A 24,506-nucleotide genomic window follows, 5' to 3' on the forward strand; every position below is an offset into this window, starting at 1 on the left:
TTATCTAGGTAATTTGGTGGGGACAGGTGACTTGGGGACCCTACTCTTTCGCCATCTTGCCCCTCCCTCTGAAATCTGGTACATTTCTATATACTAATAATAAATTAGCAGAAAGAGAAATTAAGAAAACTGTCTCATTTACCATTGTAGTGTAAATAATAAAGTACCTTAAAAATGAACTTAACCGGGATCCCTGGGTGGCGCAGCGGTTTGGCGCCTGCCTTTGGCCCAGGGCGCGATCCTGGAGACCCGGGATCGAGTCCCACGTTGGGCTCCCGGTGCATGGAGCCTGCTTCTCCCTCTGCCTGTGTCTCTGCCTCTCTCTCTCTCACTGTTGCCTATCATAAATAAATAAAAAACTTAAAAAAAATGAACTTAACCAAGAAGGTAAAACACCTCTATACAGAAATCTATAAACCATTGATGAAAGATATTGAAGATGACACAAATGGAAAGATAAAGAATAGCATATAAAACCCACAAATAAACCCATAAATACACAATCAACTAATCTACAACAAAAGAGGCAAGAATATACAGTGAGGGGGAGAAAAGCAGCCTCTTCAACAAATGGTGCTGGGAAAAATGGACTGCTACATGTAGTAGAATAAATTTGGACCACATTCTTACACCATACACAAAACATAAACTGAAAGTGTCATTCAAACCTAAATGTCTTATCTGAAGTCATAACATTCCTAGAAGAAAATATAAGCAGCAATCTCTCTGACATCAACCATAAGAAGATTTTTCTAGATATATCTCTTTGGCAATGGAAACAAAAACAAATTTAAACTATTAGGACTACACCAAAATAAAAATATTCTGCACACTGAAAATATCCATCCACAAAAAGACACTACTGAATGAGAGAAGGTATTTGAAAATGATATACCCAATAAGGGGTTAATATCCAAAATATATAAGCAACTTATGCAACTCAACAGCAAAATAATACAATTTATAAATGGATAGAAGACATGAATAGACATTTTTCCAAAGAAGTCATGCAGATGGCCAAAAGATTCATAAAAAGATGCTGCACATAACTCATCATCAGGGAAATGCAAATCACAATGAGATGTCATCTCACACCGGTCAGAATGGCTAAAATCAGAAACATAAGAAACAAATTTTGGTGAGAATGTAGATTAAAAAAAGGAACTTTTGTATACTGTTAGTGGGAATGCAAACTGTTGCAACCATTATGGTAAACAGTATGGAGGTCCCTCAAAAAATTAAAAATAGAATTACCATAATATCCTGTCATTCTAGTACTGGGTATTTAACCAAAGAAAATGAAAACACTAATAAATAAGATATGCTCTCCTATGTTTACCTATGTTTATTTCAGCATTATTTACAATAGTCAAACTATGGAAGGAACCCAAGTGTACATTGATAGATGAATGGTTAAAGAAAATGTGATATATGTATATATGATATATAATATAATATTATTAAGCCATAAAATTAATTAAATCTTGGCATTTGCAACAACATGGTTGATCTAGAGGGTATAGTGCTAAGTTAGAGAAAGACATACGATATGATTCTACTCATATGTGGAATGTAAGAAACAATATAACTGAGCAAAGAAAAAAGGACACAAACAACTATACAGACTCTTAAATACAGAGAACAAACTGGTGGTTTCCAGAGGCAAGATCGGTGGAAGGATGGGTGAAATAAGTGAAGGGGATTAAAAGTATACCTATCATGATTAGCAAGGTAGAATGGATAGAATTGTTGAATCATTTTGTACACGTGAAATTAATATAACACTGTATGTTAATTTGACTTAATTAGAAAATAATAAAATAAAAATATCATTTTTTTTTGCTAAATCCGATGGTTACATTGACCTCTCTCTCTCTTACCAAAATGCCTCTTTTTCATTTTGTTTCTAAAACACTGTCCTGCTTTTCCTCTTGTCTGTGTAGCTACTGCTTCATTGTCTTTTTTGGGGTAAATGTACTTCTCTTGTAAGTCCCTTAAATATCAGTGTTTCTTGGGACGCCTGGGTGGCTCAGTGGCTAACCGTCTGCCTTCCAGCTCAGGGTGTGATGCTGGAGTCCTGGGGATCGAGTCCCACATTGGGCTCCCTGCATGGAGCCTGTTTCCCCCTCTGCCTATGCCTCTGTTTCTCTTTCTCTCTGGATGTTTCTCATGAATAAATAAAAATCTTTTTTTTTTAATTATCGGTGTTTCTTAATGTTTTACCCTTAGCCCTTGAGTTTTCTCATTTTATACTCTCTTCTCCATGTGATCTTATTCTTATATGCTAATATGTCAGAAATTTTATTATCAATGCAGATCTCTGTTCTAAACTACTAGATACCTCTACTTGAGATTCTCTTAGGCTAGTCCAGTTCAACATATCCAAAACTGATTTCATCAACTTTCATGTTCAAACCCAAAATGATAGAACTGTTCCCTTCCCTTTGTTTCTATTCTACCTTGTCCAAATCTAGAAACCTCGATATCAACCTTGACTCTTTCTTCTTCACTAAACTTCAAATTCCTTAAACATGGTCAGCCCTTTCATAACTCTTTTACACATAGTGGCTCTCCCTTCTTCCTTACCCAGGACTTTCCCTTCTTATCTCACCCATATTGACTCTTGCAGATTTGATATTAAGTAGCAACCTAGGACTTAACTCCTCTAAGCTTCCATAACAGCTAATTTACATCTTTTCTGTGATAATACCCCATTGTTTCATTCACTTCTCTGTGTCCCCATAAGAACTAAGTAATATGATGGTAGAGTCTGTGCTTTGGTCATATTCATATCCATGTACTTCATGTAGTACACCAACATCTTAAAATTTAAATTTAAATTTAAATTCTTTTAGCTAACATATAGTACAACATTAGTTTAAGATGTAGTTTTCAAGAATTCATCAGTTGTACATAACACCCACTGTTCATCACATCACATGCCTCCCCTTTAATGTCCATCATCCAGTTACCCCATCCCCTCGACCCACTTCCCCATCAGCAACCCTCAGTTTCCTAGCATTAAGAGTCTCTCATGGTTTTTCTCCCTGTATGATTTCTTCCTATTCAGTTTCCCCACCCTTCCCTTATGATCCTCTGTACCATTTCTTATATCCCACATATGAATGAAACCATATGATAATTGTCTTTCTCTGATTCACTACTACATTGGGGTAAATACCCAGTAGTGCAATTGCTGTGTTGTAAGGTAGGTCTATTTTTAACGTTTTGAGGAACCTCCATACTATTTTCCAGAGTGGCTGTACCCTCTTGCATTCCCACCAACAGTGTAAGAGGGTTCTACTTTCTCCACATCCTCACCAACATTTATTGTTTCTGTCTTGTTAATTTTAGCCATTCTCACAATTGTACAGTGCTATCTCATTGTGGTTTTGATTTGTATTTCCCTGATGCCAAGTGATGAACATTTTTTCATATGTGTGTTGGGCATTTGTATGTTTTCTTTGGAGAAATGTCTGTTAATGTCTTCTGGGCAATTTTTTGACTGTATTATTTGTTTTTTTTGGGTGTGGTATTTGATAAGTTCTTTATAGATCTTTGATACTCTTTATCTGACATGTCATTGGCAAATATCTTCTCTCATTTCATAGGTTGCCTTTTAGTTTTGTTGACTGTTTTCTTTGCTGTGCAGAAGCTTTTAATCTTGATGAATTTTTAAAATCTTAGCAGAATGAAGAAGGCAGGCAGAAAGAAAAATTAGAAAAGCATCAAAGGGGTTTTGGTAGCAAAATATAAAAATGTCAAATCTTCAAAAAACAGCTAATTCCTTCTTTCCTCACCATTAACACTTTTTAATCACCTTTCATCTAATTATAAAAAATATAGTGTTCATTGTAGAATTATCAGAAAATACAGATAAATTTTAAAAAGAAAATAATCTCCTACAATGGTATCATTATTTTTTTATTATTTTAAATATCTTTATAATTAAAAGTTGTGAAGATATTATAGCAAATGTCTATATGTTCATGATTATTATTTCTCAAGAACTCTTAGAGACTCCCCAACTTTTCTCACTCTCACTTTTCTCATAGTCTTCATTACCATGGATTTTTTAACCAAATTTTTTTAACTCCTTCTAAAACAGAAGAGTTTTAATTGTGTTAAGGCTTAGTCTCTATCTTGTTGATTATTTGGGTTCATTTCCCAGAGATAGCCTCCAGTTTTTCTCAGTCCTTAACCAAATAGAATGATATTTCCAAAAATCAAGTAAACTAAAGACCAACTTATTAATAATAAAGAGATACCAGTTTAGAAGATTCAAACATATATTTTAACAAAACATCAAGGAGTGCTTTTATCATTTCCAATCTTCTATTCAGGACCATAGAAAGGCAATGTCTTTTTTTTTTTCTTTACTAAGTCATGCCTGAAAATGAAGATGTTCAGGGGTTAAAAAAATTAATACATAATTACTCATGGTATACAATTTCTAGCTCTTTAACAAGTATCCCTTCTTCAAAGTCAGATTCCATGTGGAGACAACACTTTAAAACTTAATAATAAGAAATTTCTGCAAACTGACTGATTTCCTACTAACTCACTTTACTTGGTTGAAACTGGCACTTTTTCCTCAAATTTCATAACCATACTCCATAGAGAAAAGAGTTTCTCACCACTCCACAAACTTTCATACATATGGCTTTTCACAAAATCTTTTAACCAACCCAAAAATGTTAACTGATATATAATTTACTATTTCTCAAGACTTTTTTTCCTTAGCTTTTTACTCAGCATCCACAGGGAAATATAATGTCCTAGCTTTCTGTGAGCCAGGCTGTTTTATATTTTTCTTCCTTAACTGTGAACCTGGGAATAAAAGGACCAAAAATGTAGAAGAGTTGCCCCATCATTTTTAAATATCTTCTTTCATTACCATGGTCATCTTTTGGTCAACAAAGTCTGGAAAAAGTAGATGTCATAGACAGAGGACAGTGCATTAAACTAGCTAGTGCTTCAGTTAAGCTTGTAAAAGAGGGAGAGGAGATTTTTTTGCCCTTGTACTTAGGTCTTTGTTCTCTACCTCTTGTCTTCCAACCCCTGTCTGTATGATACCTAGGCCTCCATTGTCTTTATATTATCCCTTCAACTGCCCAAATTCCCCACACAAAACATTTGGCTAGAGTAGCCATCTATCCTCTAGATCTTTCTCCTCCTGTTTCTCACTAGCAACTCTCACTTATATTGTGGTTTTTCATCTCAAGGACTTGCTATGTGATTGAAACTGATCTGAGGAAATCACCTATGTTAAGATATTAATAGTTGACAAAGGCCTAATGAGTTTCTGCTCTGAGGTAAAAAAAAATGGCTATGATAAGAGCCTTCCACATCTTCTTAACACAAGTTACTTTCAGGCACTAAGGAAAACTTTTGAGAGAGAGATTTGTGGCCTTTTTCCAGTACCCCTTAAATCATCCCATAGATGCCAATCAGAATCTTTTGAGCTTCTGTTGCAGTTTGATAATAGCCATGCAGTTTACTTTTTTCTACTTTTTCTTACCTATCGAACCCCAACTCCCTATCAGATACAATCAGTGAAAGTAAAGGACCTCTGTAATTTATCAAATGTTGTCTAGACACATTTCCTCCTTTTTTTCCTCCTCATTTATATTGTTATTCTCCCTGGTTTATTAAGTGTTTAAGTGCCTGGACAAAGAAGCCTATGTTTTTAATTATTTATATGTACTGAGGGGGCCTCTGCAATAGGCTCTTTTTATAAACTGAAAGAATATGTTAACCAGTAAAAGGATCACCTTGGTTAGTATTTGGGGCAAATGGCCACTCTGAGTTCAGTGTCCCTATCAATCCCACACTCCTGGCAACACATAATTAATGTTTACATATTGCAAGGAAAGGCCAAATGAAAATGTGCCTAGCCAGGTCTCTGCATCGTCCTTGCAGGGATCCATTTGCCATTACACTAATCAAATTAGGCTATACTCCCTGACTTACTTAAATAAATGCTAGGGATGGCATTTTAAAATGTTAATACCATGGATAAATTCAAACCCATTTGAGAATTGCACATATTCTCAATTGAAAACACTAAAGTTCAAAGTATACTTAATTACTTCCTATAAACACAACTCTGAAAGCTCTTTTTGTTTATTTCAAGTGAAGAAAATCCATATTTCTCTTTAATGTTATTAACAAAAATGGGTGGGAAAAGTTTTTAAAATTTATTTTTATTTTTTATTACCTCACCCAAGATTTTTCTAGTTTAAGCCCTGGCTTATATAATACCTATCATAAGAATTCTAAAACAAAAAGTCATACAAATCATCCAAACAGGGTTTTTGAAGGAAAAATATTTGGTAGCATTAATCACAACAATTTATCCTTAGTGATGAATTAAATGGGCTCATTTTTTTAATATTACTTCTGTTTTTATACTTGCTGTGAATACTACTAGCTCTCCATTTCCTTTTCTGTCTCTAGGCCTCTTTCCTCTCTCATACTCACACTTACATGTTCATTCATAGTCCACACTCTCAAAAACTAAATGATCATTCTTTACAGCTGCTGTAACCAATGTCACTTGGTTTTTCTGAGTCACTAGTGTTTGCTAGAGGTGCTAAAATCCTTCCTGTTCATCTGCCTAATTACTAACTAAGCATTGCATCAGAAATTGCAATAATACAGAAGCAGAAGCTATCAATTCTCTTGAGAGAGGGTAAACAAATCAGCAGAAATGATAAAGTATCTTGTCCTTGTTTTTGGCTGATATTTGTATCTAAATGAGCAGCTTCTTAAAACCCAGCTGTGGGTTTTTACCTGAGATCCAAAGTACATTTTGCAGCAGCATTTCTTAGTACCCTCCAAAAAGAAATATTGTATCACTGCAGTGAAAATGCAAATGCAAATGCATGCATGAATAATATTTTTTCCTCTGAAGAGTATATGCTAACTCAGGCCATGTGAAATCATTTACTGATGCACGTATTTTCTTCTCTCTGATTTAAAACTCAATATTATTTAAAATTAATAACTTATTCGATATTCCTGGGGAAGATTATGGCCATGAAGATATATGTTTTTGTTTCCCTTTAAGAAATATTCACACAATTGTAAAATCCCGGATTTGCAACAAAATTAAAAACCTGATGTAAGCACTGAATTGATAAATACTTAACAAAACATACAGATTGCCTGGGTTAAACTTTTAACCAAATAGGTTCAGTGCATACACAAACATGTATTCCAAGATTTTCTCTGAGTAACAGATAGGATTCAAGTTTTCCTTTTATCTGGAGGCTTTGTGTATCCAGCCTGGCAGAGATTGCTGTGGTGTTAGAAGGAAGAGTTGTTTGGAGGATAGATGTAACATTTAACTGGTTTCTAGATTTTATTTATAGTTTCCATGACTGTAGTCCCTGGGTTGACTTAAAGGCTGAATTGTGAAGTGAGAAGCAGAGAGGCACCAAAGGAAATATTAGATTGAAAATAGGGACATCTGATTCACTCACAACCCCTACTTCCTACCTCTTTTCCTCTATTTACAAAATAATAAAAGAAAATCACTAAACTGCACTATGCCTGCTACTCTACATTCTATAAGCTGGCAAAAGAAAAAAGTATTTCACATCTTAACCAAACACATTTTTAAGAAATCCAATCTGCATTATGTGTTCAATAAATACTTATCAAGAGTGTCAATTTTCAAAGGAAATAACAAGTTCCAAACTGACTCCTCATACAGCTATTGTGCCCCTCTAGCTTTGTCTTCTCAAAATACAAATAAAGTTTACCCTCTAGGGCTTTAGGAAAAATAAAATATTTCATACTTGTGAAGGAACAATATGGGTCTAAGGATAAAGTAATCCACAACTCAGAATCCCTTGTTTCTGGCTATGCCTAAAAGCATAGTTTATTGTAACAAGATATGAAGGTATAGAGAGAGGTAGATAAATTAAATAATAATTTATCACTTAAGGCAGTCATTAAAAAGCATACACTTTTATTAACAGTGATTGAGTCATTAAAAAACCAGAGCTACTCAATACATATTCAGTGCTTGTTATGCTATGCTATGCTAAGTGAATTCTGTGGGGGGTGGGTAAATTGCTATTAACTAAGATTACATTTGAGAATTTACTTTTCTTGTGAGCCCAAATGAGGTGCTCAAAACCTCAGTTGGTTTTGATGAGCTTTTAAGCAGTATAAAGTTTTGCGTTGAGCCCAAAGATTTCAGATGTTATAAAAATCCATCTTATCTAACAATAACTTTGAAACTGCTATTTTTTCTCTTATTCACTCTCTCCAAAAAGTGTTGCCTCAAGACATGCCACTACCATTGCTTTCCACCCACTCCATTCTCTTTCCCTTAGTTTTCATATCTCTTCACCCACTTGATTTTCACTTTTTGTTCTAGTTAGCACATTAGCTTAATATTAATTTCAGGAGTAGAATTTAGTAATTCATCACTTACATATAACACTCAGTGTTCATCACAAGTGCCCTCCTTAATACCCATCACCTATTTAGCCCTGGTTCATTTTCAGTTTTAATGTCTTCTCATTCAAATAAATGATTGCAAAGTCCTTTTGCAATTTAATCCATAGTCTGAATTCTAACTTCTTTGAGATTTCATTTTCTTTTTTCTCTTTTTGAATAATAATTTCTTTTCTCCTTTCTTCCAAAAAAATTATTTGGAGTAGGAGGGATAAAAAGGTAGAAAGCATCAATATTTTATTTCCTTCTCTCTATTTTTGGGAAACTCTTTCTCTCTCTAAATTTATTTATTTGTTTATTATATATTATATATCAATATATATGTAAACTTTTGTAGAAATCTCTAACTGGCAATAAATGTCTATCTGTGTTTCACCTATAGGCCATAATTCTCTTTGTTGTTCTTAGAATCCTTATTATTTATCTTTACATTTTCTGCAACAATCCTTTTTATTTCTTATTTTTTCCCACCCTTTAAATCCTTCTATGATTTTTTTCCAGTGGTGATTTCTACCATTTTTTTAAAGATTTTATTTATTTACTAGAGAGAGAGAGAGAGAGAGACAGAGAGAGGAGGGAGAGAGACAGAGAGAGACAGAGAGAGAGAGGAGAGAGAGAGAGGCAGAGACACAGGCAGAGGGAGAAGCAGGCTCTCTGCAGGAGCCTGATATGGGACACGATCTCAGACCCTGGGATCACGCCCTGAGCCAAAGGCAGACAGATGTTCAACCGCTGAGCCACCCAGGCATCCCTCTACTAAATATTTCATTAAAAATTTATATCAAACCTTCACAAACACTTCCAAAAGAGCGCAACATCTAGGAAATTTATCAATTCATTCCATAGGACCACTTATTACCCAGATAACAAAGCCAAACAAAAGAAAAAAAAGAAAAAGAAAAAAAGTAAAGTACCCAATTTGTTATCTGTAATTTCAAGCTTTGATGGTTTACCCCTTAAGAGTTTCATGACTTCTTTGCTGACATAGTCTAGGCAAACTCATTTGGTTGAAATGAGAACTATTTTTTTCTGAATAGGTTTTGGCTGAACCCCTGGTTATAAAGAGAATGAAAAAGGTTTCTGGAGGCATTACCTTAGTCACAATTTACAGAGGTATATTATACCATCCACCTTGCATCATCAGTCACAATCCCTTAGGGAGAACAGCAGATGGGGTAGAACAGAATGAGTCAGTATGGCCTTTTTTATTTACCTATGGCCTTTTCCTTCTGCTTTTTCTTTCTTCATGGGATTCTTAGTCATTAATAATACCACTAATAAGAATTAATCCAAAATACAACATCTTATAGTTCAATTAGCCTAGGTTAGCTGTCCCCCAACAATTAGATAATGATTTATTGGTAGATCTCAAAGCCTTCTCTGGATGGTTTCCAAGCCATGTAGATCAAAGGTTGAAAGGTTGAAATATAAGTCAGCTTTCCTCATTACATGTTCCTCTCCAAAGCTCTGTGTAGGAAAATGTCATGCACCAATGTGATATAGGGGAAAATTACTCCTTTATCTTAGCAACTCATACTCCCCCTGCATTCCTGCAACAATCACAAAACCTCAGTTAAATATAAATGTCTCTCCATTATATTCCTTTTAAAATGAAAATGACTTGAAAATCCCAAAAGAAAAAAAAATAAAATGAATATATTGAGGACTCATTTATGGAAGTCTTGATAACTGTGACTAAAATAAGAAGAGGTAAAGCAAAAATGAAGGTTGTTGCTTTCAACAAAAGTCCATTTCAAATTGTAGACCATGGAAATATTGTTCCTACCCAATGATTAGGCACTACAAAAGATTTCAAGAGCCATCAAAACAACAGTCTCACAGGGGTTTGGGGAATACTGGGTGATTGGTTGACTTGTATTTCAACCAATTACTCAGTCATATTTCCCAGGATTAACATTAAATCAACAAGAAAAGTGGAATTGTGCTATTCTTATTAATCCACTTAACGGAAAACTGACAAAACAAAGGATAGGCCAGCAAGGATGGACCCCCACTGTTCCCTTGAACCACTTACTCTGCATCCTCATTCAGAAAAGGGAAGTAGGTAAAATGAACAAAGTATTGTAGATTGGCATCAGGCCATTGTGGACAAAAATATGTTACCTACAGCTAACATCAATGCCATTAAACAGGGGAATGGAGACTTAGCCAAACAATAAATGAAGGGTCTCCTACAGCTAATGAATCAGAAGATAAAGCCAGCCATTGCTTGAAATGATGAAAGAAGATAAAAAGAGTAAGCTATGCCTGTGAATGAAAGAATCTATAAATATTGACTTAATAGAAAACCATCTTGTTATTGTGAACCTACTTAAAGATCCTAAAGCTCCATGGACAGAATTCCAGCGATACTCTTCTTAACATCAAAAGTGTTGATTTTTAAAAGTATTATAAAGGAAGCACAGTGAGAGGTGCCTGGGTGGCTCACTGGTTTTGCATTTGCCTTTGGCTCAGATCATGATCCCAGAGTCCTGGGATAGAGTCCCTCATCAGGCTTCTGTGAGGAGCCTGCTTCTCCCTCTGCCTATGTCTCTGCTTCTCTCTGTATGTCTCTCATGAATAAATACATTAAAAAATCTTAAGAAAGCACAATGAATTTGTTTTGAATTCTAGTTATCCTGTATTTAAGTATGTATTTAAAGGTTATGTCAATAGAGAGAAAAGAACAGCCTAGCCTAGGGGTGCCTGGGTGGCTTAGTCAGTTAAGTGTCTGTCTTAGGCTCAGATCATGATCCCGGAATCCAGGGAACTAGTCCTGAGTGCCACTTTCATTAGGCTCCCCACTCAGTGGAGAGTCTGCTTGTCCCTCTGCCTCACCCCTATGCATGCTTTCTCTCTATATATAGGGAGATTAATTAATAGAGATTAATAAATTAGAGAGATTAATAAAGATATTAATTTAATAATATATTAATATTTAATTAAATGATATATTTAATATTAATTATATTTAATTAATGATATAATGTATTAAATATATTTGAAATATATTTAATTAATATATTACATTTAATATATTAAAATTATATCATATAATATGAATATATAAATATTATACATTATATTTATAAATATAAATATTATATTTATATATTTATATATAAATGTATATTATATAATATTTATATATCCATATATAATATATTAATTAATGTTTTAAATATATTTAATAATATATTTAATATTGGTTATATGATTGATAGTTAATATATTAATATATTGATTTATTATATAATAAATCAATAAAAACTTTTAAAAAATAAGGATAATCCTAGCCTAAAGCCCACATATGGAAAGCTGTGTCTCATAACAGTAGAGCTTATGGACATCACAACACTATCTACAAGATGTGTAATGACTAATTTTTTCATGAAAATTGGGATTTTACATAAGCTTTAGCCTCAAAGAGTAGGACCTGAGCTGGGAAGAAAAAGATAAATCATCTGTTCAGAAAGATATTTACATAAGTTTAACAAGGATTTACAAGAGAACCAAAATATAAATTATCCTTATCACAATTGTTCCAAATTGAATAGTAGGAAGATGGGGACTCAATTGCAAGATTTTGGAATTGTAGGCAAGTATTTGGGAATCAATAGAATATCATAGCACTGAGATAAATTGCTTTAAACAAAATGGGAATTTATTCAACAGAGAATTATTAGAATATTACCAACTAGACTATCCGGGCAAAAGTTTATTCAAACCCATTACCCATCCAAAAGTACCAGGCCCTGACCTGCTGCAGAATTTTTACTACAAGGTGCTCATGTCAATACCCAGAGCTACTGCTAAATATTTCTTAGTAAGGGGTAAAAATCAGCATTAGACATCATTGCTTTAAATTTCACCATGGAAACATTTACCACATACCAAATAATTCTAGGGAATACTCACTCAAACTGTTACAAGAATAACATTATGAGTGGTGAACAAGACTAAGTACCCCAAATAGGCATTTGCCTATCTGGTGTGATTTTAAGAGGCACTGAGAAAGTAATATGCCCCAAACTAACTAATGGTTGAATTTCCATTGTTAGGGATCCATTAATTTAAGGAGTTCAAAACTGATAGATTTCAGCACTTCCCTCATCCCCAAATTAAAATGTAATTCCTTCTGAAAAATGCCAAAGATCAATCTTCTTGTACTTATTACAAAGAGTTACTAACCTCTTGCAAAAGTTATTACAAATCTAGCTGAAAAAGTACTTTATCAGCTAGATTTGTAAATATGACCACTAGTTGAGAGAAGTACACTATGGTGGAAAGGGCCTCCAGGGCAAGGTGATAGTCAGATAAGATATTAAAATAAAGTAAAGGGGAAGAAAACTTTGCTTACTTTATTTGTTATTGGTCCAAAAGTAGGTCCTGTCTATAGACCTGGACAATAGATGAAGAAAAATTCCTGTAAAGATAGAATAAGAGTAGAATTAAAGACATGGGTACAAGGGGTTGGTGATGTAAATAAAGGATATTTATTCTATAATTAGAAGATGACGTGGAAAAATTAGACTGGAAAGATAGAGATGTGAGAAGGAGAGAAGAGAAAGATCTCGTTTATACAAACATTTAGTTGGCCATGTCAATATAAAGACTGCTGAAATGGAAAAATATGAAGGGAAAGTTTGAGTTTAGGACTTAGGGGTACCAGTAATTATTTGGAAATGTGTTAGAGGTTTATAAATAATCTCAACATCTTCTGGTGACACTTGACTACATAGTTACAAGAATGGACAAAATAAATAGAATACTAATGAAAAAATCTCATATATCTCACCTGATATCTTCAGTTGAACCATAAGTTTTTCACAGGGAGACAGAAAAGAGGATTAATCAATACTGAAAATTTAAATTGCCCCCAAACTGCCACAGTTGGAATAAACATTTTAGAACAGCTATGATTATAATCTGTATAAGAGTGTCAGGGAAATGACTAGTTCTTTATTGCTAAAATGAAAAGAGATGGTATCCTTGTTCCTTGATTATACCATAACAGCCTAATAGTAAAATCAATCCTGAAAATTGGGTTTCACTATTCTGTGTTATAATGGGTTAGCCAAGATTTTAAATGTAAAACCACATTAAATTAGCTTAAGTTTAAAAATACAACTTGCTCAGTGATGCTGAAGGGTTCAGTGATTTAGGATAATGATTGTCACTACAAATAACACTTGGGTCAATTTCTTTGGAAATTCATGAAAAACAAAATATCACCCATTATTTATAAAACAAAAAAAAAGTTTTGTTTTTAAAAGGTAGAGTGATTGAGATCCATATTTAAATTGGAAACATATGTGGCAATTCTTAAGTTACATTTAGCCAAAATAAGAGTAATGGTCCTAAGATTCACCAGCAAATTAAGAGAATCTAACTCATGAGAAACAGAATTGATGTAAAACAAATGGTAAGATGTTACTGCATTTGGTTCACCAGCAATTAGCTCTCAAATCTGATTAAATAATTTTATGGCTACTTATGATCATCAACATAAGATTCACTGAAAAGAAACTATTACACCAAACCAATAAAGTCTGGCCAAAACACAAATATTTTGGCCATTAAGCAAACCCTCTAATATAGTGAAATATTCAGTTGTAGCTAATCAGTTGCAATCTAAGCTCACTTTCACAGTTTGCAAAAGCCTTTTGCAAACACCATCTGTATCAGTCATCACAGTAACTAATTTAAGACTGGTTTCCCATAAACTGAGTAGGTTGTTCAAGGTCACAAACAGAGCCAGAACAGGAAATCTGACCTTCAAGTTCTAAGTCCCTCTCACTCTGTTGTTACACAGTTTTCTCTCAACAGATATATTTTTAAAAACTTGCATAAATCAAATAAATAAATAATGTAGCCTTGGCAAATGAGGAGAGAATTTTCTAGGCATCAGCTTGCTAACTAGAGAGGGTTGACAAATCCTGGTTATAGATCATGACCCAATGACAATCTACAAGGTGGCATTTATGGACACTATTTCAAGTTGATCAAGATACTTCTAATCCAAAAGCAAATCACCATAATATTGGACAACTGATTTCATGTTATGAAGAAGTCACACCAGATTAGCAACAAACAAAAAGCATCTCTTAGAAAATGGCTTTTTCTGGGTGGCTTGTACTTGGGTCCAGATAGTGGTAAGTTTTCCCATTCTTATCAGTAATAATTCAAGAGGACCACTGCCATTTATTAATTTGTGACCTTAGGGATTTGTGACTGAAAGTGGGGATTATAGTGTGGATGAATGGCTATAACAAATTAAAATACCTTCCATGTAATATGTAATTTTTATAAAATTAACTTTTTTTCTGATATATAAAAATAACTAGTAGTTGATTAATTTATTACTTTTATAAAAGTAATTCTGTGGATTTAAGAAGAGACACTTCATTGAGCATAAACAGAGGTAGTAGGAGCAGAACTAAGGTACTCCCTCTCCTTGTGAATATAGTGGCAATGAGTATAATTGATCTTAAAAGAACAGGAAGTATTGGACCATTAGACAAGACCTCTGCTTTAAGACCCCATGCAGAAATTGTGAGAAAGACAGCAGGATGGAATGTCAACCAGGACCAACTTATATACTATTCTGTCATCAGTTCTTTTACTTTAATGTTTTCCAGAAGCAGCCACACATAAGCTAATTCTGCTCTCATACTATTTGGGGATTCAAATTTTGGAATAAATTAACTTTGCTCCCTAGGTTTCTGAAGTTTTTTTATTAGCTTACTATCATATGACTCTTTCCAATTTTTCCTGCATAGAAACATGGAAAATCTGTACAAAGAAATGAATTCCTGTTTCCAACAAGAATGATAACTTCATAAAATCTCAGTACTTAAAAAAAACAAAATCCCATCCTTCTCAATACTATGAAGTTATTTGTATTCTCCAAAGCCTAAAAACTCTTAATAATTATGACACTTGTAGAAATTTGTTTATATGTATTTGTAACAAATTTGTTTTGAAGTACCTCTGACAGAGTTAAACCTTAGACAACCTGTTATAATAAGCTTAGATAGGAAGTGTGGAATGGGGGAAAAGAGGGTAAGAAGTGTGGAATGGAGAACTGTAGAGGCCTTAACAATCCCAAGAAATAATACCTTAGTCAATTAGAACTACTAAAAGCAGTAGATCAATGACAAAATATAATTCACTAAATTAGAGGCTTGTTAAAAAAATTTCTCTGGGATTTTCTTAGCCTGAGACAAACAAAAAGAACATATTTTCTTCAACAGTTGAGCATTTCTTACAAATTTGATTTAATAACTGTTCTGGAATGATTCAAAAGTAACCTACATAAAGTAGCCGACACAGTATGGTATACTTCACAGAATTTTTTTATTCTGCACATATTTATATGGACCTCAAGAAAAAAAGTATACAGATAGAACACATAATTTAATCACATGGGTGGCATCAAGTTGAAAGATCAATTTTGCCCTGATTTAACAGATTACTTTGGCATAAGAGAAACAAAAATCAATGGGGATGTTAGCAGCCTTTCTGTCATGCAGAGCTAAAGGAGTTGGCTATAATCATTTCAATGCATGGAGAAGCCAGCAGTGCCAATACTGGCAAAGAGTGGTCAGTTTTTATGGTGCTGAAACAATCTGATAAAAATAAAAAGTAGCCTTGGGATTTGAAACACTCAGCTAGGAATGAATGATGTATATATTAAACATGTTAGTGAATTGGTTCTTGAAATAGAAACAGGAAAAATTTGTAGAAAAACATGATTTATATTCTAAATACCATAGAGAAGTGAAATGGAATTGTTATGGGGAACTCAAAATTCTAGAGCTAGTAGCTGGATAGGTGGAGGGAGGAGAGAGAGACAGTACACTTGTGACATAAATAAGAGAGAATATAGGTGTTCCTACCCCTTCATTCAGTAAATCCTTTACATCAAGACTACTTGATATACATTATTTCTGAAGGTCATTGAAAAAACTAATAACACAACTCTATAACTATACAGGAATAAGCCAGTTAGATCTTATTCTAATTCCCCTCTCTTCCCAAAGGGAAACTTTATATCATTGCTGTAAGTTTATCAATATTTTTTTCTAACAATCTTAAATTATAAGATCAGATGTAGGATCACATTTCTTCCATCTCTTTGAGGTAGCTGAAGGAAGATAGTGAAAGAGGGGAAGAATGGCTGGCCTGATAAACTCTATAAACATAGCAAGCTTATGTGACTTGTAAAAATTCACCCAGGTAAACATAGGAAGTTGATAATAAAATATAACCCAGAATTCCACTCTGACTCCCAAGGCAAAGAAAAAGAATGAGAGAGAATGCTCCCTGTGAGTATGTTTTAGGAGAGAAAAATGGCATTTCTCCACAATATATTTTCTTTATGAAATGCTTTTCTCAGATAAAATGAGATTCTGCAGAGAAGCTAACAAGAATAAATTAATAGCTGAATATGAACTTAGAAATCATATTTTAAACTTGCCAGATTAACTCTAATATTAATTGATTGCATAAATTGGAAAGAATTGTATGAGATTAAACCCCAAGGCCTGAACCCTAACTCTCAGTTTTACACAGAGAAGCAAATCCTAATATAATGTTATCCATTTATAAAAATTTAACTGCCTATCATACACAGGCACCATAATGAGATAAAAGACACTGCTCATGCCTGCTTGCCTTAAGTAGCTCATACTTTATAAATATAAAAAATATATACATACATACAAAAAATTAGGAAGCTTCAATTGAATCAAGAAAAAGGAGGCAATGGGGGCAGGGAAAGATGGTGGAGGAGTAGGGACCCCAAGTCACCTGTCCCACAAACTTACCTAGATAACTTTCAAATCAACTTGAACACTTATGAATTCAACCTGAGATTTAAATAGAAAACAACTAGAATGCTACAGAGAGAAAAGTTTGTGCTTCTAACAAGTACAACTTGTTTTTAGTCACTCTGCCCTGAGCAAAATGACTAGAAAGAAGAACTCACCACAAAACAAAGAATCAGAAACAGTAGTCTCTACCATAGAGTCACAGAATTTGGATTAAAATTCTATGTCAGAAAGCCAATTCAGAAGCATGATTTAAAGCTAATTGTGGCTCTAGAAAAAAAGCATAAAGGATTAAAGAGACTTCATGACTGCAGAATTTAGATATAATCAGGCAGAAATTAAAAATAAATTAAATGACATGCAATCCAAACTGGAGGTCAGTTGACGAGGGTTAATGAGGTAGAAGAACGAGTGAGAGACATAGAAGACAAGTTGATGGCAAGGAGGGAAGCTGAGGAAAAAAGAAAAAAACAATTAAAAGACCATGAGGAAATGTTAAGGGAAATAAATGACAGCCCTGGAAGGAAAAATCTATGTTTAATTGGGTTCCAGAGAGTGCTGAGAGGGAGAGATGACAAGAAAGCATATTTGAACAAATCATAACTGAGAACTTCCCTAATTTGGAGAGGGAAATAGGCATTCAGATCCAGGAAATAGAGAGATCCCCTTAAAAGAAAAAAAAAATGTTCAACACCTCAACATTTAAGAGTGAAACTTGCAAATTCCAAAGATAAAGAGAAGATCCTTAAAGCAGCAAGAGACAAGAGATGCCTAACTTATATGAAGAGAAATATTAGATTGACAGCAGACCTCTCCACAGAGACCTGGCAGGCCAGAAAGGGCTGGCAGGATGTATTCAGGGTCCTAAAGGAGAAGAACATGCAGCCAAAAATACTTTTTGCAGTAAGGCTCTCATCCAGAGTAGAAGGAGAGATAAAGAACTTCCAAGATAGGCAGAAACTGAAAAACTATGTGACCACCAAACCAGCTCTGCAACAAATATTAACAGGGATTCTGTAAAAGAAAGAGGATGCCCAAAGAAATAAGCCACAAAAACAGGGACTGAATAGGTAATATGATGACACTAAATTCATATCTTTCAATAGTAACTCTGAATGTGAATGGACTTTATGATCCCACCAAAGACGCAGAGGTTCAGGCTGGATAAAAAAGTAAGACCCATCCATTTGCTGTCTACAAGAGACTCATTTGAGACCTAATGACACCTCCAGCCTGAAAATGAAAGGTTGGAGAACCAATTACCATTAAAATGGTCCTAAAAAAGAAAGCAGAGGTAGCAATCTTCATATCAGATAAATAAAAGTTTATCCCAAAGATGATAGTAAGAGATGAAGAGGGACACTATATCATACTTAAAGGATCTATCCAACAAGAGGACCTAAAAATAATGAATATTTATGCCCCTAATGTGGCAGCTGCCAAGTATATCAATCAATTAATAAGCAAAGTTAAGACATAGTTAGATAATACACTTATACTGGGAGACTTCAACATGGCGCTTTCTGCAAATGACAGATCTTGGAAGCACAACATCTCCAAAGAAACTGGAGCTTTAAATGATACACTGGACCAGATGGATTTCACAGACATTTACAGAACTTTACATCCCAACGCAACTGAATACACATTCTTCTCAAGTGAACATGGAACTTTCCCCAAAATAGACCACATATTGGATCACAAATCAGGTCTTAACCGATACCGAAAGATTGGGATCGTCCCCTGCATATTTTCAGACCATAATGCTTTGCAATTAGAACTAAATCACAAGAAGAAGTTTGGAAGGATTTCAAACACGTGGAGGTTAAGGACCATCCTGCTAAAAGATGAAAGGGTCAACCAGGAAATTAGGGAAGAATTAGAAAGAATCATGGAAACTAATGAGAATGAAGATACAACTGTTTAAAATCTTTGGGATACAGCAAAAGCAGTCCTGAGAGGGAAAAACATCACAATATAAGCCTTCTTCAAAAAATTGGAAAAAACTCAAATACAGAAGCTAACCTTGCAAATAAAGGAACTAGAGAAAGAACAGCAAATAAAACCTACACCCAGCAGAAGAAGAGAGGTAATAAAGATTCAAGCAGAGCTCAATGAAATAGAGACCAGAAGAACTGTGGAACAATCAACAAAACCAGGAGTTGGATCTTTGAAACAATTAGTAAGAATGATAAGCCATTAGCCAGCCTTATTAAAAAAAAAAGAGAGAAAGAGAAAACTCAAATTAATAAAATCACGAATAAGAAAGGAGAGATCACTACCAACACCAAGGAAATACAAACGATTTTAAAAAACTATTATGAGCAGATATACACCAATAAATTAGGCCATCTAGAAGAAATGGATGCATTTCTGCAAAACCGCAAACTAGCAAAACTGGCACAGGAAAAAACAGAAAACCTCAACAGGCTACTAACCAGGGAGTAAATTGAGGCAGTCATCAGAAACCTCCCAAGACACAAAAGTCTAGGGCCTGATGGCTTCCAAGGGGAATTCTATCAAATGTTTAAAGAAGAAGCAATACCTATTCTACTAAAGCTGTTCTGAAAAATAGAAAGGGATGGAATACTTCCAAACTCGTTCTATGAGGCCAGCATCACCTTAATTCCAAAACCAGACAAAAACCCCACCAAAAAGGAGAATTATAGAACAATATCCCTGATTGAACACAGATGCAAACATTCTCAACAAGATACTAGCGAATAGGATCCAACAGTACATTAAGAAGATTATCCATGATGACCAAGTGGAATTTATCCTGGGGAAGCAAGGTTGGTTCAACACTCATAAAGCAATCAACATGATAGATCATATCAACAAGGGAAAAAACAAGAACTAAATGATCCTCTCAATAGATGCAGAGAAAGCATTTGACCAAATACAGCATCCATTCCTGATCAAAACTCTTCAGAGTGAAGGGATAGAGGGAACATTCCTCAGCATCTTAAAAGCCACCTATGAAAAGCCCACAGCAAATATCATTCTCAAAGGGGAAACACTGGGGTCCTTTCCCCTAAGATAAGGAACACGACAGGGATGTTCACTCTCACCACTGCTATTCAACATAGTACTAGAAGTCCTAGCCTCAGCAATCAAGCAACAAAAAGAAATAAAAGGAATAAATTGGCAAAGAAGTCAAACTCTCCCTCTCATAGATGACATGATATTGTGCATAGAAAAGCCAAAAGTCTCCACCCCAAGATTGCTAGAACTCATACAGCAATTTGGCAATTTGGCAGGATACAAAATCAATGCCCAGAAGTCAGTGGCATTTCTATACACTAACAGTGATACTGAAGAAAGAGAAATGAAGGAGTCAATCCCATTTACAATTGCACCCAAAAGCATAAGATACCTAGGAATAAACCTAACCAAAGAAATAAAGGATCTATACCCTAAAAGCTGCAGAACACTTCTGAAAGAAATAGACACAAGAGATGGAAATATATTCCATGCTCATGGATTGGAAGAATTAATATTGTGAAAATGTCAATGCTACCTAGGGCAATTTACACATTTAATGCAATCCCTATCAAAATACCATGGGCTTTTTTCGGAGAATTGGAACAAATCATCTTAAGATTTGTGTGGAATCAGAAAATACCCCAAATAGCCAGGGGAATATGAAAAAAGAAAACCATAGCTGGGGGCATCAAATGCCAGATTTCAGGTTGTACTACAAAGCTGTGGTCATCAAGACAGTGTGGTAATGGCACAAAAACAGACACATAGATCAATGGAACAGAATGGAGAATTCAGAAATGGGCCCTCAACTCTATGGTCAACAAATATTCGACAAAGAAGGAACACTATCCCCTGGAAAAAGGACCCTCTCTTCAATAAATTGTGCTCATAAAATTGGACAGCCATGTGCAGAAGAATGAAACTAGACCATTCTCTTACACCAGATGCAAATATAAGCTGAAAATGGATGAAAGATCTAAATGTGAGATAAAAATCCATCAGAATCCTAGAGGAGAACACAGGCCACAACCTTTTTGAACTTGGCCACAGTAAGTTCTTACAAGATACATCTATGAAGGCAAGGGATACAGAAACAAAAATGAACTCTTGGGACTTCATCAAGATAAGAAGCTTCTGCACAGCAAAAGAAACAGTCAACAAAACTAAAAGTCAACCTACAGAATAGGAGAAGATATTTGTAAATGACCTAGCAGATAAAGGGCTAGTATCCAAGGTCCATAAAGAACTTATTAAACTCAACAGCAAAGAAACAAACACTCCAATCATGAAATGGGCAAAAGACTTGAACAGAAATTTCACAGAGGAAGACAAATACATGGCCAACAAGCACATGAGAAAATGCTCCACATCACTTGCCACCAATGAAATACAAGTCAAAACCACAATGAAGTACTACCTTACACCAGTGAGAATGGTGAAAATTCACAAGACAGGAAACCACAAATGTTGGAGAGGATGTGGAGAAAGGGGAACCCTCTTGCACTGTTGATGAGAATGTAAACTGGTGCAGCTATTCTGGAAAACTGTGTGGAGGTTCCTCAAAGAGTTAAATATAGTACTGCCCTATGACCCAGCAATTGCACTGCTGGGGATTTACCCCATAGATATCACTGCATAGATACAGTGATACCCTGGGACACCTGCACCCCAAGGTTGATAGCAGCAATGTCCACAATAGCCAAACTGTGGAAGGAGCCTCGGTGTCCATCGAAAGATGAACAGATTAAGAAGATGTGGTCTATGTATACAATGGAATATTACTCAGCCATGAGAAATGACAAATACCCACCATTTGCTTCAAGGTGGTTGGAAGTGGAGGGTATTATGCTGAGTGAAGTAAGTCAATCAGAGAAGGACAAACATTATATGGTCTCATTCATTTTGGGAATATAACAATTAGTGAAAGGAATAAAGGTTAAAGGAGTTAAAATGAGTGGGAAATATCAGTGAGGGTGACCAAACACGAGAGACACCTAACTCTGGGAAACGAACAAGGGGCAGTGGAAAAGAAGGTGGCCGGTGGTTAGGGCGACTGGGTGACAGGCACTGAGGAGGGCACTTGGTGGCATGAGCACTGGGGTTATGCAATATTATGTCAAATCGAACTCCAATAAAAAATTAACAAAAAATTAAAAAATAAAACAGTACAGTGTCCAAATCAAGCTATTACACAGTTCTCTGAATGGATCATATCCAGTGTATAAATATGGGAGGGTGTACATTTGAAAAAGGTCATTGACAACTTGTATGTAAACAAAGGCAGATAACCAACTTTATTTTTTTTATTTTTTATTTTTTTTATTTTTTATTTTTTTTTATTTTTTATTTTTTTTAGATAACCAACTTTAAGGAAGAAACTGAAGGGTTGGGTGGTGGGGAAGAGGACTGTATACATAGTGGCAACTTTCAAAAGTTTTAAGGTCTGTGAAATAAAGATTAATTTATTCTCATTTTGATAAGGAAATTACGTAAATCATCAATTAATAGCATTTTGTGTTTTTTTTTAAGATTGTATTTATTTATTTATGAGAGAGAGAGAGAGAGAAAGGCAGAGACATAGGCAGAGGGAGCAGCAGGCTCCCCACAGGGAGCCCAATGTGAGATTCCATCCCTGGATCCAGGATCACACCCTGAGCTGAAGGCAGACACTCAACCACTGAGTGTTTTAATAACTGAAACATGAGAACCATGTGGGGCAATGCAAATCAATTTCTCCAGAGTATTGAGTGCCACTTGCTTATTTCAGTGCTTCGCAAGAAGAAAAGTCAATGAATTTGGCAAAATTATCAACTTGAACAGCAGAAATCAACATCTTCTTACTTATGAAAGCAATAACCAGCAACTATCTGTTAGGAAAGAGAGGAGAGAATGGCTGGTAAATGAAGCAAATTCTGAAAAGTTCAAGTATGCTGAGACAAAGGAGCCCCAGTCTTCAGGATAACCAGTGACAAGTTAATTCTTGACTCTGAGGCTTCCTAGCCTGTTCTAAAACACTCTTAAAAAACTACCCATCACAGAGAAGTTGGCTCTTTATATGTGACCAGAGGCAGCTCGTCTCCTCCAGCAGACAGGCACAGAACAAGGAAGCAGGAGCCATGGTTTTTAGTTCCACCTCAGCCACTGACTTGTTTTGTGATTTTGATCAAGTTCCTTCACCAACTAAACCTCAGAGAGGTGCTAGAAGAACTCAATGAAATCACAGATATGGAAGTACTCTGCAAAGCAAAGAGTCCTGTACAAGTGTGAGGGATTATTATCAAAACAGATTTTATGCCAACCTTTCTGATATCACCTCAAAGCCTCCTCAGCTTTGATGCAGGATTCCCAGCTCCCTAGTTGCTTCTTCTAAATCCTACTGGCATGGAAACATGAGCTTGCACCTTCCTGTCTCTTGCCAACTGCATCCTTAATGAGGCCAGATGGTTATTCTTTACCAGCTCTAGTCTCTCCCAGAGGGGCACAGTCTTCCTCAGAAAAAAGACCCTCCCTTCCATAAACAGCAATGACTCTTTAGGCACAATCTACCTATGTGGTAAGTGTGAAGCAAGGAAGAAAGAAAGCTGGAGCCATCTACAGCTTCAGAGGAGAAATCTGTAATTTGAGTAAAACTTGCTTGACAAGCTCTCAGTATCTATAACACACACACACACACACACACACACACACACAGTTAATGAAAGACTCAGTTTAGTCCATATACCATAGCAATCAGAAATCTTACCTGATTTCCTCTCCCTGCTCCTAATCCCGTGCTGCCCACTCTGAGTTTGTCTTCTCTCTACTGCCTGTGAAGATTCTAATTCAGTGCTGCCAATTTATACACTCCTGGGAGGGACAGGATTCCAGGAATCTTTGTCCCTGCCAATCATAAGTTAGAATTCCCAAATTTTTGGTCATGTCTGATTTAACCCTGTCTATATATTACATGAATGTTATTGGCTTCCTAACTGGGGACAGGAGTTGGCCTCAAAATTAAGAATCCGTTGTTTCATTCCTGCTGTCCAGACCCTGTACCTGGTTCTCCAATTCTCATAGACAATTCAGTGTGCCAGTAAGGCATAAAGAATATTTTGGAGAACAAGTCTCACTCCCAAGTGACATGAGGAAAATAGAGGACACATTAAGTCCTATGGAACAAGGGGCTCAAGGGTATAGTGGTTCCAAAAGGAAAAACTAAACTCAGGGATTTGGGTG

At 35.2% G+C, this 24,506-nt stretch overlaps 1 protein-coding gene across 1 annotated transcript in view; it reads right to left on the reverse strand.

Moving 5' to 3' along the window:
- Nucleotides 1-288: 288 nt before the first annotated feature.
- Nucleotides 289-24,506, reverse strand: part of HDX (highly divergent homeobox) — a 280,874-nt gene continuing 256,656 nt past the window's right edge. The window contains exons 12-13 of the transcript XR_007409409.1: nt 12,833-12,898; nt 289-338 (exon numbers count right to left, since the gene is read on the reverse strand). The gene's annotated coding sequence lies outside the window, so the exon portion shown is untranslated. The remainder of the gene's footprint in view (nt 339-12,832; nt 12,899-24,506) is intronic.

Source organism: Canis lupus, chromosome X (assembly GCF_003254725.2).
Source record: "Canis lupus dingo isolate Sandy chromosome X, ASM325472v2, whole genome shotgun sequence".
NCBI classification, from domain to species: Eukaryota; Metazoa; Chordata; class Mammalia; order Carnivora; family Canidae; genus Canis; species Canis lupus.